This window comes from Papaver somniferum, chromosome 8 (assembly GCF_003573695.1).
Source record: "Papaver somniferum cultivar HN1 chromosome 8, ASM357369v1, whole genome shotgun sequence".
Classification (NCBI taxonomy): Eukaryota; Viridiplantae; Streptophyta; class Magnoliopsida; order Ranunculales; family Papaveraceae; genus Papaver; species Papaver somniferum.
Window position 1 is genome coordinate 123,384,382 of NC_039365.1, and position 18,827 is coordinate 123,403,208.

An 18,827-nucleotide genomic window follows, 5' to 3' on the forward strand; every position below is an offset into this window, starting at 1 on the left:
GAACCAAACAACACCATAATCGGAAAGAAAGTTGACTCATAAAATAACCGAATATTATAATCGGTAGGTTGTTTAACAAAATAATCTACCGATTTCGTATAATCGGCTAGTTTTTATATTAATAATACTCCGATTACATCCATTACATAAAGTTCAAACGGCCTTAACCTTACAATTTCGTCAAAAGCACCTAAATCCATACTCCTAATTGACCATAAAAGTATTAAAACAGATCATAACTTCCAGTGACCATAGAAATTGTCCCTCTTGATTTTGTAGCATCCTTCATGTTCAAATCGTTTCCCGTAGAGGTCCACATACCGGCGATCCGCAATATTTATCTGAAATTACGAATGAGTAACAAGTTAGTACTAACTTTTGTTAATGTGAATTGGAGTTACAGAGATACTTACTCGTTTTTCATACGTCCACCAAGGAAAATCGTTCCTAACAAACCGTTCCTCATCTTCAAGTTTGTCAATATCCTTATCTAGCGCATTCTTTCTCATCTTAATGTCATTGGATGATCTTCGAATTCGATTACCATCTAAGGCCTCAAATACCATTAAGATACGGTTCCATATTTGCTCTTCGAATTCCGATTTGTGGAGCTTGTGAACACGATCATGAGTAGTTACCACAACCCACGCTCTATAAATAGCACAATCTTCTTCTTCGGCAAAAGCAATATCCATGTTTTTTGTTATGAAAATTAAAACTGAAGAGAGGAAAGAGTTTGGTGCAATTGGGGTGATAGATATGAGTTTATTTATATAGGTTTAGGGTCCAACGGCTCTTTTTGTTTTTCCCAAAAACTCCAACGGCTAATTTGACGAAAGTTGAATGTGGAGAAACCAATAATCGGTAGGTATTGGATTTAGCATATCTACCGATTATGGTAGCTTTCAAAATTTGAATTTGCGGCAACTTATAATCGGTAGGTTTTGTAATATATTTAACTCCCGATTAACGCTGAATCCAAAACACGAACCAAGAAATACTGCACCTCGTATAATCGGACGTCTGGCAAATATTTTGGCCTCCGATTGCATTCGGAGGGTAACAATGTTATCATATCTTCCGAATATATAAGGGTAATTTCGCCATTACGAATTACGCGAGATAAGGGCTGGCTACATTTTCCCTTTGGGTGACCTTTTTTGTTTTATTGTTGGCCCCTAAATCCTTTTGAGTGACCCCTAAAAACGCCAGGATTACAATCTCTCAAATTAAAATAGAGGATACATAAGCAAACAAGCTACTACAGCAACATGTTGTTAATGATTATTTAGAAGGTTGTCGAAAAAAGTCATTGAAACAACTTGGTGTTAGTGATTAAAACAGTACTTTATTACTGTTTTTTTTTTCAAAAGAAAGTCGTTAAAGGTTAAAACCTGATAAGTCAAGGTCAAGCTAGTAACGATAAAATTGAAGTCCAAAAATAAAAATTTGTTCAAGGATTTATTAATCGTTACCTTAAAACGGAAGGAGATGCAGATTGATACAACCCCAACTTTCAATGTTGATGCATCTCGGATTCTTCTGCAAGCAAAACAAGTTCTAAATGAAGAAATTGTGGAGGAAGCAATCCTGGTAATTTGAATAATGAGATTGTGAAAATAAAGTCCACTCATAATACAACCGATTTAATCATAGAAGCAATTGCAGATGCAGGTGCAAATTTTGGAAGGCAAGAAGATCAAGTAAGGGAATTGTTCACAGCAACCGTTGGCAATCATGTTAAAATGAATGATGAAATATGCAAACAAAAAACTACATAAAATGATAAAAATGTTATTGCAATTGAAGACACAATAGAAAATACAGTAGTCGATGGTGCGAGAGAAACTAGAATTTTTGAAGATGTAGTAAATTTGGCTTCTGATGATGTTAACGGATATTAAAATCTTAGTATGGAACATGAGAGGATTAACGACTATGGATAAAATGGACTCTCTAAAGGATCTAATGAGGAAAATTAAGCCAACAGTGTGTTTGATTCAAGAAACGCACACGATGAAGATGATAGATTGGTGGGTAAAGCAAATTTGGGGTAATGATCAACATCAATGGAATGTTATACCATCACAAGGACTCTTAATCATATGGGACGATGCTGTGCTGGATTGTGTAGATTAACTAATTGGGCAAAATACTCTTTCTCGAAAATTGAAAAGCAAAAATTGAGGACTACAAATGGTGCATAACAAACAAATGTATTTTCTCTTTATACATATTAGGAGAGATGGGAGTTTTGGGAGGAACTTTAAGATTTAACAGGTTGGGCCTCAGAGCATTGATGTGTGGCCGGAGATTTTAATGCAGTTAGAAGAATAAGAGAAAGAAACAAACCCGGAGGTTCAAAAATAAATAGAAGACTTTTCAATGAGTTCATGGAAGAACATGAATAGATTGATCTCATTTAAATGGAGGACTGTATACTTGGAGCAATACGCGACCTGATCCACCATCATGCAGACTAGATAGAGTTCTAGTGACACCACATTTTGAAGGTAAATTTCTTCTTCTTACTCAAACTGTGTTGTCTAGAACCTTTTCATATCATTAAGCTATATTATTAACTATATCTAATATTAATAGAAAAAAAACACCATTTAATATTGAGAGTTATTGGTTCAATCACCCTGAGTTTCTCACAAACCTGAAATTATGGTGGGATACTATGGTTTTTCACGGCATCCGAAGCTACATTATGTCCAGGAAATTTCAAAATCTAAGATTCTTCCTAAAAAGATGGAGTAGAGCAACATATGGAAATATAGAGGAAAAGAAACAGGAACTCGCAACATTAATTGATGCTCTGAATGCTATGGAGGAAAATACAACTCTATCAACTCAATAATTCAATGAAAGAGTGGAGTGCATGGCAAAACTCAAACGAATAAATTTGTACAATGCTAGGAAGTGGATGACAAGGGAAAAAACTCAACATTTCAAGGAATGAGATGCTAATACAAAATATTTTCATACATTGGCCAATGAAAGGAGAAGAAGAAACACAATGCAGAAACTAGTGATCAATGGAGGGGGCAATTTTTGCCAAGATGAAATAAGAGAAGATATCTTATTTCTTTAAGACAAGCACAAATTTAGGCCAAAAGTGAATGAAGAATTCTTCACTAAAATTTCAAATGAAGATAGTGTTTGGATTGAAAGACATATAAATGATGAAGAAGAATGGGGTGTGATAAAGCAATTCAAGAATAACAAGTCACCAGGACCTGATGGATACAACATCAAATTCTCTAAAAAAAAAACTTGGTTGGTAATCAAAAAGGATTTTATGACAGTAATTAAAGAATTTGAAGATCAAAAGAAGATAGACTGGAGGACAAACTGCTTTTTTATCAGCTTAATTTCTAAGAAAGCACAAGTTAGAAACCCTCAAGATTTTAGACCTATAAGTCTGGTCAGCAGTGTTTATAATGTAATCTCAAAGGTATTCACACAAATACTTAAGGCAGTATTACCAAAACTGATTTCAGAAAATCAAGGAGCCTTTAGCTCTTACAAATAAATTTTGGATAGCATTTTAATTACATGGGAGCTGGTAGACACTAGATTCAAAGAAAAGGAGTTTGGGATTCTTCGTAAATTGGATATGTAAAATGATTTTGATGATGTCAGTTGGTACACAATTAGCAATGTGTTTCAGAATTCAGTTTTTGGCTCAAAATGGGTAACTTGGATGGAGTGGTGTGTATCTTCAGCTAACATTCTTTACTGATAAATGAAGTGTTAATACAAATATTCAAACCCCATAAAGGATTGAAACAGGGAGACCCTATTTCTCCCTTCTTGTTTATTCTAGTGGCTGAATTTTTCAAAGTTAACGAAGAATGCAATTCATCTAAATATTATCTCAGGATAGTCTATAAACTTTAATAACCGGAGCCTCAACTTATATTTTCTTCACTTAGTCACTGCGGTCATTCGGTAGTGTGGGGTTTTTAACGGGCATCGCTGTGATCATCCGGTAACAACTTCCCGGGAGGTTACTCATCCCTGGATTACTCCCTCCCGAGCACGCTTAACTGCAGAGTTTTATGCCAACTCTGGAGCCAACTGTGCTGAAAAGTCCTCGGCGTTAGGAAAGGACAAACCACTATTTATATTTCATTCAGCCAACCACTCAAATCTCACATCTTCAAATCTCACATAAGCTCCATTCAAATCTCACATCTTCAATTTGCTGATGATACACTGGTTTTTTTGGATGCTAAAGAAGAAGAAGCTGAAAGCCTAGTCATGATCTTCCAAAATTTTGAAGCAATAAACAAGTTGGAGTGTTAACTTAGACAAAAGTGTTGTCATCAACCTAGATGCGGAATATATCATAAAATAGAAGCAATAACAGACAGTCTAAATTTTAAGGTTGAGAGATTGCCTTAGAAATATTTAGGAATGTCAGTGAGGGGAATGACAAGAAGTGCAGATATTTGGGAGGATGTCATTGAGAAGTTTTGATAGAGACTTCATTGTTAAGTTTACCCATGTATTACATGTTTATCTTCCCAATACCAGCAAGTGTTGAAAAGAAATTGAATCAAATCATGAGAAACTTCCTTTGAGGTTCATCTGCAGGTTCCAAAAAGATTAACCGGGTGGCATGAAAAAGAGAATGCAATAAAAAAATGGGTGGATTAGGAATAATGAATCTAAGACTTACCAATAAAGCTTTATTAGCTAAGTGGTCATGAAGGTTTTCTAAAGAGGAGAATCTACTATGGAGAAGAATGATACAACAAAAAATGAAAGCAAATACAAATGATTTATGGGTCAAAGATAACAAACTCCCTCAAGGCAAAGGAATTTGGAAAGGAATCCAAAAACAAAAGGAAACTATAGAAACTGTGTCAGTGATAGAAGTGAATAATGGAGAAGGAATAAATTTTTGGTGGGATAAATGGAGAGGGAATCAGGCACTGAGACACAAATTCCATAATATTTTCAAACTCTCAAAACAGAAAAACACATCAATAAAAGAAATGATAGCAAACGGTGCCTGGAATTTACAGTATAGAAAAAATTTGACTCACTCTGAAATTCCAGAAATGTTTTTTTTTTTTTTTTTTACAGATTTGGGGAGCCCTCCAAGTTTAGAAAAAGATATAAAAGATAAAGTGACATGCACACTCTCTGGAAGTTTTAGGGATAAAACTTGTTATAAACAGTTGGTTGAGAAGATGCCAATCTCTCCTTCTTTGGTGCCAATCTCATGCATATAGATCCAGTATTTGTCTCCTAAAATGCAGTTTTTCTTATGATCAGCTGCCCAAAATGCAAATACCAATTCCGGACAAACTTTTAAGGGGAGGATACTTAATTCATAATCCATTGTGTTCTCTCTGTCATATGCAGTCGGAAACAGTCAATCATATGTTGTTACATTGTCATTTTTCTTACAACATTTGGAATTATTTCATAGGGGGATATTATGCCAGATGGTCTCAAGGGGTTCTCTAATTGCTCGGCTTCAAGCATGGAAATTTAGAAGAGGGGGAAACAAAGGCAGGAAAATATGGCCATTGTGATTATTGCTATATGTTGGGTCATTTTGGATGAACGGATTAGAAGAGTAATGTCACACAGAAGACCAAGAACAGTGGTTGAAGTTACAAATAATGTGAAATTCCTAATTTTCACTTGGGGCAACTCAAAAATGGTTTAGATACAACTCGTTTAGAGATTTAGTCACTCATGGAAAGTTATAATTGATAGCGGATAACTGTACACTCTAAATAAAATGGGGGCTTTGGCCTTTTCACATTTTTCTTCATTTAATACATTTCAACCTTTCTACTAAAAATAAATGATTATTTAGAAGCACGGGTTCTAATTCTTGTGAATACTAGTACTAAATGTTACTTTTTTTTCTTTTAAAAAGAACTTTAAAGATCTATAAGTCTTTGGCTAATGTAAGATTTTAAAATGATAAACGAAATTTACTATAATTGGTTAGGATACAACCTCGAGTACATCACCTCAAGTAATCCAATTATTGGAAGGTCTAACCATGTATTAGTGTCTTTTGTAGTCCATTTGTTCAACATCAACTATCTAACTCCTCCTAATATGAGAGTATAATTGGATACATCACTAATAGAGATTTTTATGAAATATTCTTGTGTAGATATTTGTTTTTGGAAATTTATTTGTGCATTAATGGCATTCGGTAAGTCTTTGTTATTCCATATAAACCTAACAAGGAACCCTATTGAATCTATCATAGTTTTAAATAAACGTCCATGGCAATTCATGAATTGTAAACCATAGAGAAATAAAATATTTTAATATATTTTTAGTCTGTTTAATAACGTAGTCAGTGGCAAGTAAGCTAGCAAGGTGATTTTTATATAAAAATCATTATGTAATTTCGCTAGATTTTATTTGGTAAGATAATTTGATAGATTGGTAGTATTATGTGTAATGCATTGGTACATTCTTATCTTCCAATCTAACTAAACAAATCAACCCAACTTTCAGGAAGAATATGAGTGTATGCAAGTTATTATAAAGATTCCTACATTTGTAATTTTATTTCCTCTTAGTTAAGCATTAACTTTAAGTGCTCAAGCATTGCTCAATTCAACCTACAGATATTGGTATGTTAAGCTTGTTATCAATGTTAGATGACCGAAACTATTTTTTGATTTATAGTTTATTAAAGTTAGTTTTGGACTAGGATTAGATTTAGGTAGTTGAGTATCATAAATCACCGAATACCCTCAAAGATTGAATAACTGAAAAACAACAAGGATATGTAAGATCAGATTTAGGTAGTTGTTATCAAGATTGAACGAAGAAATATGTGAGAACTTCATCAACAGTGGTATGTAAAGACTGACTATCCTATTTACTCATAATTTCTACCATTCAATCTTTTAAGACAATGTGGTATAGTTTTACTAATCACAGAAAAGAACTGTCGAGTTCAAACTCGTGCTTGACTATAATCTTGAAACATGAACTCAAGCATTGGATGTTCGTACAAATTATCGCTTTTGAGTTTGAGAACAATTTTCATTTTTCAACAAACTATGTCTGCGGTTATTTTTTTTTCTTCTGAAAACATCAAATTGCACTATTTTTCACGAACTGAATTTTGGTTCGTAAAATGTGCATAAAACTGATGTTACTGAACTCCAAGGTACATAACAGTTCTCAAACTAATTTTTCTAGTTCGCGAACTAATCAACTTCAAGGTGTTCCTGGATATTTCTGATATTTTATCTTATATTCACGAATTGAATCTTCAGTTGGCGAACTATGCACTTCTGGGTATGTTCCTGGAACTCCAAGGCATATTGAGTTCCCGAGCCAAGTTTCCTAATTCGCGATATGGTTTATTTTGGATGTTATTGAACTCTAATTTTGTTTGATGGTTCACAGACCTTACTTAGTTATTCATGAGCTAAATTGAATGCATGATACTTTAAACGAATTACAAGGTAAACTTCTCACATACTTGCATGGTTTTTATTCCTCGAACCAATCTATATTGAGAAGTTAAGGTTTTCTTGGGATCAAAATAATTTTCAACATGAACTAGTTCACGAACTTGAATTTGATCACAAGAAACAATTGCTTGAATTTTAAGCAACCCCGCCAGTTTCATCATTATAAATAGAGGACTCTCTGTAACTAAGAAGTTCAACCCCAGTGCATTATGTCCTAGTTGTTGTTATAGTAGTCATATAAAGACCTAGGTCTTAGGTTACGACTTTGAAGTATTCACTAAGGGATCAGTGAAGCTCGGGTAGACAATATTTTACCTTATAGATTTTTTTTACCATGGATCACCGTAGTTCTTGTCTATTCTAAAGGTTTGTCCGTTCTATTATACAATCATTCAAGAACTACTAATTGAGGAATAAGATTGATGTGAACTACAATAATTTTTTCGTATATAATTTTGTAGTTTCCCAAGATTAACATCTAAACTTGATCTGGATAGATAATATGTGGTAAAATCAATTGGGCATCTCAATAACTTTTGAAGAGAATAAGTTATCCTAGTTTTTTAAGATTTGCTTGATATCTTTTTTATCTGAAGATCCAATACCTTGATTGAAATACATCCTAAGAAAATTAAATAGGTGTCATGTTGGAGGCAGGGTAGCACTAGTCTTCACGAATGACCGTGGACATCTTTTAAAGAACTGACGTTTTGCTAGAAATTTACAAGGGAAACTTCTAAAAGAGAATTAGGATTCTATATGAGTTTTACAGGTGCTTGGATACAACTGAAGTATTGAAACTTGAAGGGTATTCCTTATTTATATTACATCCAGTACGAAATCTGATAGTATGCAAAAGGTGTAACATCTTAAATTAATGTGTTTTCAGTCTGAACTGGGTCCTGGAATTATTTTAAAGGATAATAGTTTCCTCGTTAACAAAATCTTTGTGTGTATGCTACTTTTATTTTTGCATTATACCTTATTTTATAATTAAATAGAAAGCAAATGAGTACGTTAATCGACCTTGCATAATTCAATATTTGAAAAACAAAATAAATAAGACTTGCTCTTGTTGGAATTCAGGTCATGAAAGAGATTATTCTAGATTGTCCCTTGATAATGATTTTTCATACAGGTTCACGAATAAAAAGTTGGTGGTGTACTTGATGCCCTCTCCTTTTCATTAAGTACCTCTATCTGTTTTGATTGTTTTCGTCTAATGTCATTGTCCATCTTGATGATTCTAATCAACCGTGTATAAGTAATTTCCTACTTGGAGTATTCAACAGTCTATCAATATCTATTCATATAAGTGGTTTTGCACCAAAGTTGTCTTCTACAATCTCAGATAATTAAATAAATCCCAAATTGCAATCCGTTCAACGACAATTCTGCATATTGGCTTTTCTTTAATCAATTTGATCTTAATATTTCAAAGTTTTCCATATTTTCATTAGTTTGCATATCTTGTAATCAAAACTCCAACTTAGTTCATGCCACTTCATCTTCTTTTTGTTGGTTTTCACTTCATGTTGTGTTATTAGTCTTTCTTAGTTAGTTTGTAACTAACGTCTCATAATTTTTTTCATAAATCCCCATTAATCATGTTTTTTTAATTGATGATAATATGGAAAAATATGTCAAGCTTAATTGATACCTTTACCCATAAATTTCAGTATGTTATCTTCAATTTCCACCCTTCAATTATTACTTTGAGTTCACTTAATCAAATTAATTCCCGTAATTTCTCTCACAATCACGCCGAACTTTCCTTATAGTTTAAGACATTTTTTCCCGGGTACTAGATCCATAAGTTTCAAAAAATAAGATATTTTTTCTTCACTGACAATCTATCAAATAGTTTCTGCAAAAAAAATAATGAAAATTTTGAGAGTTCGACATATAAGTACACGAGAAACATCCGCGCATATCGTTCTTTGTTAAAATGTAAATAATGATATCATTTGATGAAATAATTAATATATAAATATAAGAATTAGTTAGGAAAATGAAAAACAAAATTCTTATCCCAATCTAGAATATCGGTGTTAGACTCTTCTTGCACTAATTTTGATGACAACTTTCCATATATGTATTTTCTCTCTTCCTCATAATTTTTTTTAAATATAAGCCCATCGAAGGGAAGACTAGACGGTTTTGATTTAAAAAGAAAATGGAGGCTTTTGATCAAGCTCCTGAAGGTAAACGAGCATTGAGACTATTGCAATCAGAAAACCAGCTTTAGGCTTTGATTTTTTTTTTTAAAAACATGTATTTTAAATTCCCAATTACAAAAAGGTGTTGGAGCTCAGCTTGTTGCTAGGCTTCCAACTAGTTTTTTTACCGGATGTTAATCCGCTTGAGTTGTAATTTGAACTTCGAATATTAAGAAGACCGAGAGTCAAACACTGAAAAAAAAGAAAAAAAATATTGCGGTTTTGGAATTTTATTATTACGGGCATGACCTTAATCAAACCGTACTGCGTTTTGGAGATTGGCACAAGTTAACTGGTTTTTTATTTGGTTCGACAAATGTAATCCTGATACTAAAACCAACCTTCAGTCCTAAAGGATAATTATGTGTGTTCGATTCCCTCGTCGGTTAATTCTTTAATTAATTAGGATATTAGAAACTATTACTATGTTATCCTGAACAACCTCATTAATCAAGATGTTATCGGGAAAATATTTTTGATTAGGTTACCATCTCATGGCAAGATAAAAAATAATGGACCTTAAAAAGAAGCGACGAGTTTCCAATTACATCTCGTGGCAAGGTTACCATCATATATCTTCATTCCGTCCAATGTTCTCAATCAAATGAGGTTCTTAAAAGTATTTAGAAATCATAACTTATTCTGAAAACCAAGTTGTTTCTTCGGAAGTGCTTGATAAATTCTCTTTGGACTCGGGAAATGATTTTGTTAATTCTTTCTAGGGATATTTTGAACATGGGTCACAAAACTGTGACCAAGATACGCTTGGGTCACGATTTTTTTAAATTAGAGTTTGGCCACTGGACCATGGTTGACCATCTTGACAGTTACAGAATCTGGTTAAATGTGTAAATGACTGACTAAAACTAGAATTTGAGATTATTTACTAACTTTTCTATTAAAACCCTAAATTCAATCTAAAGAGAAATCTTTTTCTTCTCTGTTTTTTTCCCCACCTGAAATTGAAGCTGTTGATGAATCGAGTACATCAGAATGAAGAAGACAAGAAGATGTATATAAATCGAGGTGAAGTTAACATGGAATGAATGTGGCTGATGAATAGAAGATCATGTCTCAAAAGAGATGATGTTGATGGTACACAAGCAGGTATATTGAAAGGATTTAAATTACTATTTAAAAATGTAGCAACGACGAATATAGAGGAGGCCACACCATCACACTGTCAGAATTTAATGGGAAAGCTGGTATAATGAAAGAATTTGAATGGAGAAAATTCTCGAGTGCTTTCTGGTTCTGGATTGATCAAGAAGAATGGGTTGATTATGAATTTGAGTTTGGTTTTGAATTGTGTGTTGCCGTGAAAACAACTATGAAGTGGCATCCTTGTCAAGGTAAGTGGTCATACGCAAGTGGTATTTAGCAATGGCTAGTGGGTCTGCAGGTTGGATATATATATATATGTGTGTGTGTGAATGAATGGGTTAGATTGAATGTGTATGCTTGTTCTAAAAGCTAAATTTGCAGGGAAGATGTTAAGGATACATGATGAGCATGCCAATGCTCACACGTTTGTTAGCTGAAACTTGGAGTCTAAGTACTTCCTTAATTGTATTTCCCTGTGTATGGTATGTCTTAGTGCACAAGCTTATTATGTTTAGAAACATCTGTAATACCAATTGGTGTATATATATGGCCTTTATCCTTATACAGAAGTATGTAGCGAACAAGTATTATTCAATTCTAGATTCTTAAAATCTACCTCATATGGCGTTCTACTTCCTACCAAACTCCGTTGCTGCCTACTCCTCCTCGTCCCAATCCTACTTATTTTTCTGCTCAATCTTACCCAACATATGTAGCTGCACCGAACCATCATACTAATAGTAATGAGATTCCAGACTCCAGAGCATCTCATCATGTTACCGATAATCTTCAAAATCTCCATTTATATCAAGAATATAATTGTAAAGGCCCTCAAGCTCGTCAATGCTATTAGACCAGTCAAGAGACGATTAACCTATTGATAGCTCGATTAGTTTAACACGAAAACTAATTAATAGAAATTAATCTAACAACGATTTGGATACAAAACTAGTACTATTGGATAGATCTCAAAAAGTTATGCGGAATGGACTACTTAAACGTGTCATTCAGACATCGGACGAAGAGATATCTTCGAATTGATTTGAAGGAAAAAAATAGTCTTTTTCGCATATAGGCTGACCTAGACTTCCCTTATCGAAGAGAGTGTGCGGAATAGTATTTCTCTTGGTCTTATCTCTTCATCCATCGAGCAGATACGCTCATTCTCTTCCCTTCTTCTTCATTCTTCTTTATTTCTGCTTCTGTTTTCTTCTTCTTCTTCTTCTTCTTATGTTCTTCTTCTCTGCGTGTTTGAGAGAAATCGAATGGGAGTTCTGTGATTGGCATAAGGTGGGGAAGATTATTAAGTAGAAGATGGTGATGATGTTGTGGTTTTTTGAGAACGGGATGAAGAGAGTAGAGTTGTTGCTGTAAATTGAAGAGGTGATTTATGAAGTTAGGGTTTATGTGGAATTGATATGTGAATCCTGTTTCTGATTGATGAATAAGAAGAGGGTTGTTGTTTAATTACCGTTATTGAGTTGTTCAGATGGTCGAATCAGAAATTAGGGTTTCTTAGAGAATTAATTCAAAGTGGTTTTAGTGATGTACAAGATGATTTGAGGACTGGGTTTAGATGATTGAGGAACGTGTTGAAGTAAATTGGTTGATAAGAGTTGTTCGTGAAGAATTGGTGAAATTAGAGTTTATGTTCTGTTCTTCCCCAAATTATAACTAGGGTTTGTAGATTGAATTGTATATTCGTGGAATTGATAAGTAAACTGAGTTTTTGGTGGGTGAAGAGTGACTGGGTTGTGATTGTGGTTTAATTGAAAATGTAAAGTGGTTTTATCGGAGGATCAGTAAGTTAAGGTTCTAAAGAGGATTGAGAATAAATGGTAGAGATGAAGGCTAGGGTTTAATTCTGTTGGCAAGAAGGTGTTGGAGCTATTATTGGTTTTGGATGAACTAAAGCTGGTGATGAAGACTGTTGGATTTGGTTAAATTAGGATATCTGTGGATGTGGTTGGTGAAACAACAATTCAGAAGGTACCAGTGTTTGGGCAAGCCTCTAAATAATCTTGTTGTTAGTATTTTGATTTGAACTGTTTTAGTTATTGAGTTCATGAGTTGTATTGAACAAGAATTGGGATTTGATGAATTTAATTGAGCTGATAGAGGTTCTGGTAGTGTGTGATTGGATTGGATGAATGTTAAGAGATTACAAATGTGGATTTTTGTTGGTGGTATTGAACTGGTGGTGCAGAATTGGTTAAAATGAGTATGATTGTTGTGTCTGAAGTGATATAAATTGCTGCTGATGCAGTATAGAGTTACAGGTGAAAGAGTAATGGTGAATAGTGATGATGGTAATGTTTATGTAATGAATTGACTGAGGTTTTTAACAATTCTGGATTGAAAGTAAGGTTGTAGTTGGGCTGTGGTGAATGTCAGAGAATAAGAGTTAAACTGAATTGATTTAGATTGTGTTGTTGTTGAAGTTCTTTAGAGTTTGGTTTAATTGTCATGGAATGGACATGAGATTTTGGAGAAATGGTGGTAATGAAGTTGGCGGTGAGTGATTGTGCTAGTGAAGATAGTTACTGCTATGGAGTGTGCATTTGGCTAATGAACTGAAATCAGATGAAGTTATAGAAGTGGATGTGCAGTGTTATTTATTATTGCAGTTGAATTTCAGGCTAGCTGTTGGTAGTGTTATTGTTGTTGGAACTTAAGTGTACTTGTGAGATGTTGAACTGAAGTTGATTGTAATGTTGTTGTGGCAGTGACCTTAGTGAAAGCCTGCAAATGCAGTTCTAGGTAAGCTTAATTACAGTTGTTTTGATTTATAGAATTCTGTTGGTTTGAATAGTTTCTGTAAAATGAATAGAATCAGGTTGGTTAAGATTATGAAGCTGTATATGAGTTTTTGGCCTATGCAATGGCCTGCTAGTCATCCCAGTCAGCTCAGCTGACTTAGTGTATCTGACTGAGTTAGCTCAGTGACCAAACCTGACTCAGTGAATTTTGACTGAGTTGGATCTGTTTGACCTTTTGACCAGGACTTTGACCTTTGATTAGACGTTGACTGTTAGTTGAACCATTTGACCATCAGTGGCCGTTAGTTGACCCAGTTGGGTCAACACTTGTGTAATGGTCCGAGTCTAGTGGACTTGGGCTTAGTGCCACATATCCTTAGATATTTTGGAACACTTATGGTTTGAATTAGCCTTTGACTTCTTCTACACAGTTGTAGATATTCATAAGACTTAGCTATGGACTATAAAATCAACCTAATTGGAATAGTGAACTCTTAGTTATGTTAAAGGTAGAGAATGAGATGCCATAATGGGCTTAGAACCATTAGACAGTTCAGTTGTAACGAGAGACTTGTATGAAATTATGTTATGAGCCTTGTGTGAGCCTTTTAGCTAGATTCTTAGACTTCTTGTGTGATTAACAGTTAGTCTGTATTAACAACGATCGATTCAAAGGACGAACCAGTGGATCGTGGATCTCGAGGTAGGCGTGGCTTGTCATCAAAAGAGGTGGGAATACATTTAACTCTTTTGAAACCATTATTGTTTCTTTTACAAAGATTTATGTTTATAAACTCATGCATCGTATATTTGTGCACTTCATACATTGTTCAACTTGTATTATGAGTGTTCTATTGGTTCTTTGTAATCTTTCCATGGTATGGAAATGACTTGTAATGTTTTGTCGTCGTCATGGATTGTTATGGGAAATAAGAATTTCCACCTGTGGTATATAGGATACGCTCCTTCACATTTATACCTACAACTTTTATGATATATTGGTCGGCAGTTTGCGAGTTCGGAATTGTCGACATCAATACTTACGATTAGGTGTGGATTTGCGAGTTCGGAATTGCACAACCATAATATACATTTTTTGATGAAGAAGTTTGTCCATATACATGTTCATTTATTTCAGTGACTTAGTCACTTTGTTGTTTCGGAAAATATATATTGTTTTCAAAATCTTGCTCTTGATTTCTTTAAAGTTGAATGTTATTCCTGCTGGGCACCCCTTCGAGGAATGATGTGCTCACCCTTTCCCACTTTCAGTTTCAGAGACAGATCAGAGTTGCGCGGCGAAAGTTTCGAGGAGTTGATTTCATTAGTTGGTTAACTTCGACTATGTTTATGATGTTGCATATTATATTTGTTAACCAAATGACTATTGTATATGTATCATTTGAGAGGAGTTCTTGTATATATATTTCTGAGCGGGGTTAGTTTTGGGTTAAGTTTTGTAGCAGATTTATAATTGAATGCTTAAGTTTATGATTTGGTTTATTAGTGCCTATTTATTTAGTTAATCTCTTGGATAAGTCAGCTGCTAGCTTTGAGGGCGCTACAGTGTTGGTATCAGAGCTCACTATTAGATCTTATATGGGAAAATATAGAATTAGCCAGTGCCAGTTAGTGAAATAGATTAGTTTAGAACTGGGTTGGTTTGTGAGATAAATCTTAATCACTAAAAGCTATCAATAATTAAAAGAGTTGTTTGATTGATTGATTTGTTTGTTTGGTTGTTTGTATAGGTAATGAAGTAAAAATTGTAGGATACACCAGTAACTTTAGCTAATAAGGATTTAAGAATAATTAATCTATAAAATATGAACATGTAGATAATCTAATACTAGAAAAATAGTGAGATTAGTATTATTGATAAATTTTGAAAGTCACATATAAACTAATTGAGTACCTTGACTTATACGTAAGGTCAACAATCTATAATTACATAAGTGTTAATAATATCTTTGGGACTCAACAATATTTGTAAGAGTAATTAGAAACCACCAACGCTAATAATAAAAATAAAAATATAATAATTTTGTAGAGTTAGCATTTCCCAATCAGTATCATATTGTACTTAACTAAAATTTCAGGAAAGATATATAATGATAAAAATAATAAGTATGATTAAATGGATACGAAACATTTATACCGCTATTCTACGGTTAAGTTATGTAAACTAAACTAATGACAATTTAGAAATAAATGTTTTGTGTTTAAACCGGATAGTTAATATATTACTTATTAGGGGTTAGACGTGAGAAGGTGAGGATATAATGTATAAAATAAAATGACTTAACTCGTTAGTAATAGTGTACTGAAATTACTTTTAATCTAACAAATGATCTAGTGGATTTCTAAAATGAAACAAATATACATGAACTAGTAATAATAATATTTGGATGTTTATTGTAATATTAGAATTAAAAGAACACAAATTTGTATACTAATAAGATACTTTACGTATTAGAAAAACCTAAAAACTATTAAGACATGATATAATTTTATTCAGACTTAAATTTAAATCGTATTAAATTATCAACGCCAAGATTTAACAAGATATAGTTTACGTGAATGTAAAATTGTATTTAGAAGATTAAGGCTTAGTGTACCAACTAGACTATCAATTTAAGAACAGTGAGAATAATAACACATTTGATAATATTATTTGAGTAATTAAACTGGTATCAAATCAAACTTATAATAGACAATATTTGGAAATTTTATATATGGTATTACAGTTAGGTTAAATTTATCAAATATTATAAATTGGCGTAAAATCGAATTGCGATTACTATTATTGGTAAAAGAAATAAATAAATTTAGATGACTAAGTAAACCATTTATATATTTTACGAAGTAAATTTATCAGGCTTACACCAATTTTTACGCTAAAAATTTAGAGACTAATTAATATTAATAAATTAATAATTAGTTAATCCAGCGCTGGGGAATAGTGAGGTTGGTAATTCTTGTGTGTTCCTGTGATACTTGTTACGTAGGTAGGCATTGTCATGCGTCGCGAACCTAGACAGGGCAACTGCATTCTTGTATCACTAGACATAGAAGGGGAACTTACTTCTATTAGTAAACTGATAGGTCCCAATTTTACCTAGAAACTTTGTTATAGAGTATCTTCTCTTGTAATTAGAACCTTTATCATATTGGAATATAAATTAATCTACTGAACCTAGAGCCACAAATTTTAGTTGTAGAAAGCCTTATAGGTTTATGCTTTGTTTATTGTTGTTTGCGCTTAGACAAGAGATGGAATTATTCTATAAGGCGGGGAGTTTGAAGACTAGAAGGATTGTTTGATTTTCGAGGACGAAAATGATATAAGGTGGGGAGAATGTAAAGGCCCTCAAGCTCGTCAACGCTATTAGACCAGCCAAGAGACGATTAAGCCATTGATAGCTCGATTAGTTTAACACGAAAACTAATTAATAGAAATTAATCTAACAACGATTTGGATACAAAACTAGTACTATTGGATAGATCTCGAAAAGTTATGTGAAATGGACTACTTGAACGTGTCATTCAGACATCGGACGAAGAGGATATCATCAAATTGATTTGAAGGGCAAAATGGTATTTTGCACAGATAGGCTGACCTAGACTTCCCTTATCGAAGAGTGTGTGTGCAATGGTATTTCTATTGGTCTTATCTCTTCAGCAGATAAGCTCATTTTCTTTCCTTGTTCTTCATTCTTCTTTCTTTCTGCTTCTCTTTCTTTTTTCTTCTTCTTCTGTTCTTCTTCTCTACATGTTTGAGAGAAACCGAATGGGAGTTCTGTGATCGGCAGAAGGTGGGGAAGATTATTAATTAGAATATGGTGATGATGTTGTGGTTGTTTGAGAACGGGATGAAGAGAGTAGAGTTTTTGTTGTAAATTGAAGAGGTGATTTATGAAGTTAGGGTTTATGTGGAATTGAGATGTGAATTGTGTTGCTGATTGATGAATAAGAAGAGGGTTGTTGTTTAATTACCGTTATTGAGTTGTTATGATGGTCGAATCAGAAATTAGGGTATTTTAGAGAATTAATTCAAAGTGGTTTTAGCGATGTACAAGATGATTTGAGGACTGGGTTTAGATGATTGAGGAACGTGTTGAAGTAAATTGGTTGATATGAGTTGTTCGTGAAGAATTGGTGAAATTAGAGTTTATGTTCTGTTATTCCCCAAATTATAACTAGGGTTTGTAGATTGAATTGTATATTCATGGAATTGATAAGTAAACTGAGTTGTTCGCGGGTGAAGAGTGACTGGGTTGTGGTTGTGGTTTAATTGAAAATGTAAAGTGATTTTGTCGGAGGATCAGTAAGTTAGGGTTCTAAAGAGGATTGAGAATAAATGGTAGAGATGAAGGCTAGGGTTTGATTATGTTGGCAAGAAGGTGTTGGAGCTATTATTGGTTTTGGATGAACTAAAGTTGGTGATGAAGATTGTTGGATTTGGTTAAATTAGGATGTCTGTGGATGTGGTTGGTGAAACAACAAATCAGAAGGTACTAATGTTTGGGTAAGACTCTAAATAATCTTGTTGTTAGTATTTTGATTGAACTATTTTAGTTATTGAGTTCATGAGTTGTATTGAACAAGAATTGGGATTTGATGAATTTAATTGAGCTAATAGAGGTTTTGGTGGTGTGTGATTGGATTGGATGAATGTTAAGAGATTACAAATGTGGAGTTTTGCTGGTGGTATTGAACTGGTGGTGGAAAATTGGTTAAATCAGTATGATTGTTGTGTCTGAAGTGATATAAATTGTTGCCGATGCAATATAGAGTTGCAGGTGAAAGAGTAATGGTGAATAGTGATGATGGTAATGTTTATATAATGAATTGACCGAGGTTTTTAATAATTTTGGATTGAAAGTAAGGTTGCAGTTGGGATGTGGTGAATGTCAGAGAATAAGAGTTAAACTGAATTGATTTAGATTGTGTTGTTGTTGAAGTTCTTTAGAGTTTGGTTTAGTTGTCATGGAATGGACATGAGATTTTGGGGAAATGGTGGTAATGAAGTTGGCTGTGAGTGATTGTGCTAGTGAAGATAGTTACTGCTATGGAGTGTGCATTTGGCTAATGAACTGAAATCAGATGAAGTTATAGAAGTGGATGTGCAGTGTTATTTGTTGTTGCGGTTGAATTTCAGGCTAGCTGTTGGTAGTGTTATTGTTGTTGGAACTTAAGTGTACTTGTGAGATGTTGAACTGAAGTTGATTGTAATGATGTTGTGGCAGTGACCTTAGTGAAAT

The 18,827-nt window shown here is 33.6% G+C and overlaps 1 long non-coding RNA gene across 1 annotated transcript; it reads left to right on the forward strand.

Moving 5' to 3' along the window:
* Positions 1–11,988: 11,988 nt before the first annotated feature.
* Positions 11,989–15,050, forward strand: LOC113302873. Its single transcript, XR_003337153.1, has 3 exons — positions 11,989–13,564; positions 14,208–14,292; positions 14,836–15,050. It is a non-coding gene; the product is annotated as an uncharacterized LOC113302873 (long non-coding RNA).
* The last annotated feature ends 3,777 nt before the right edge of the window (positions 15,051–18,827 follow it).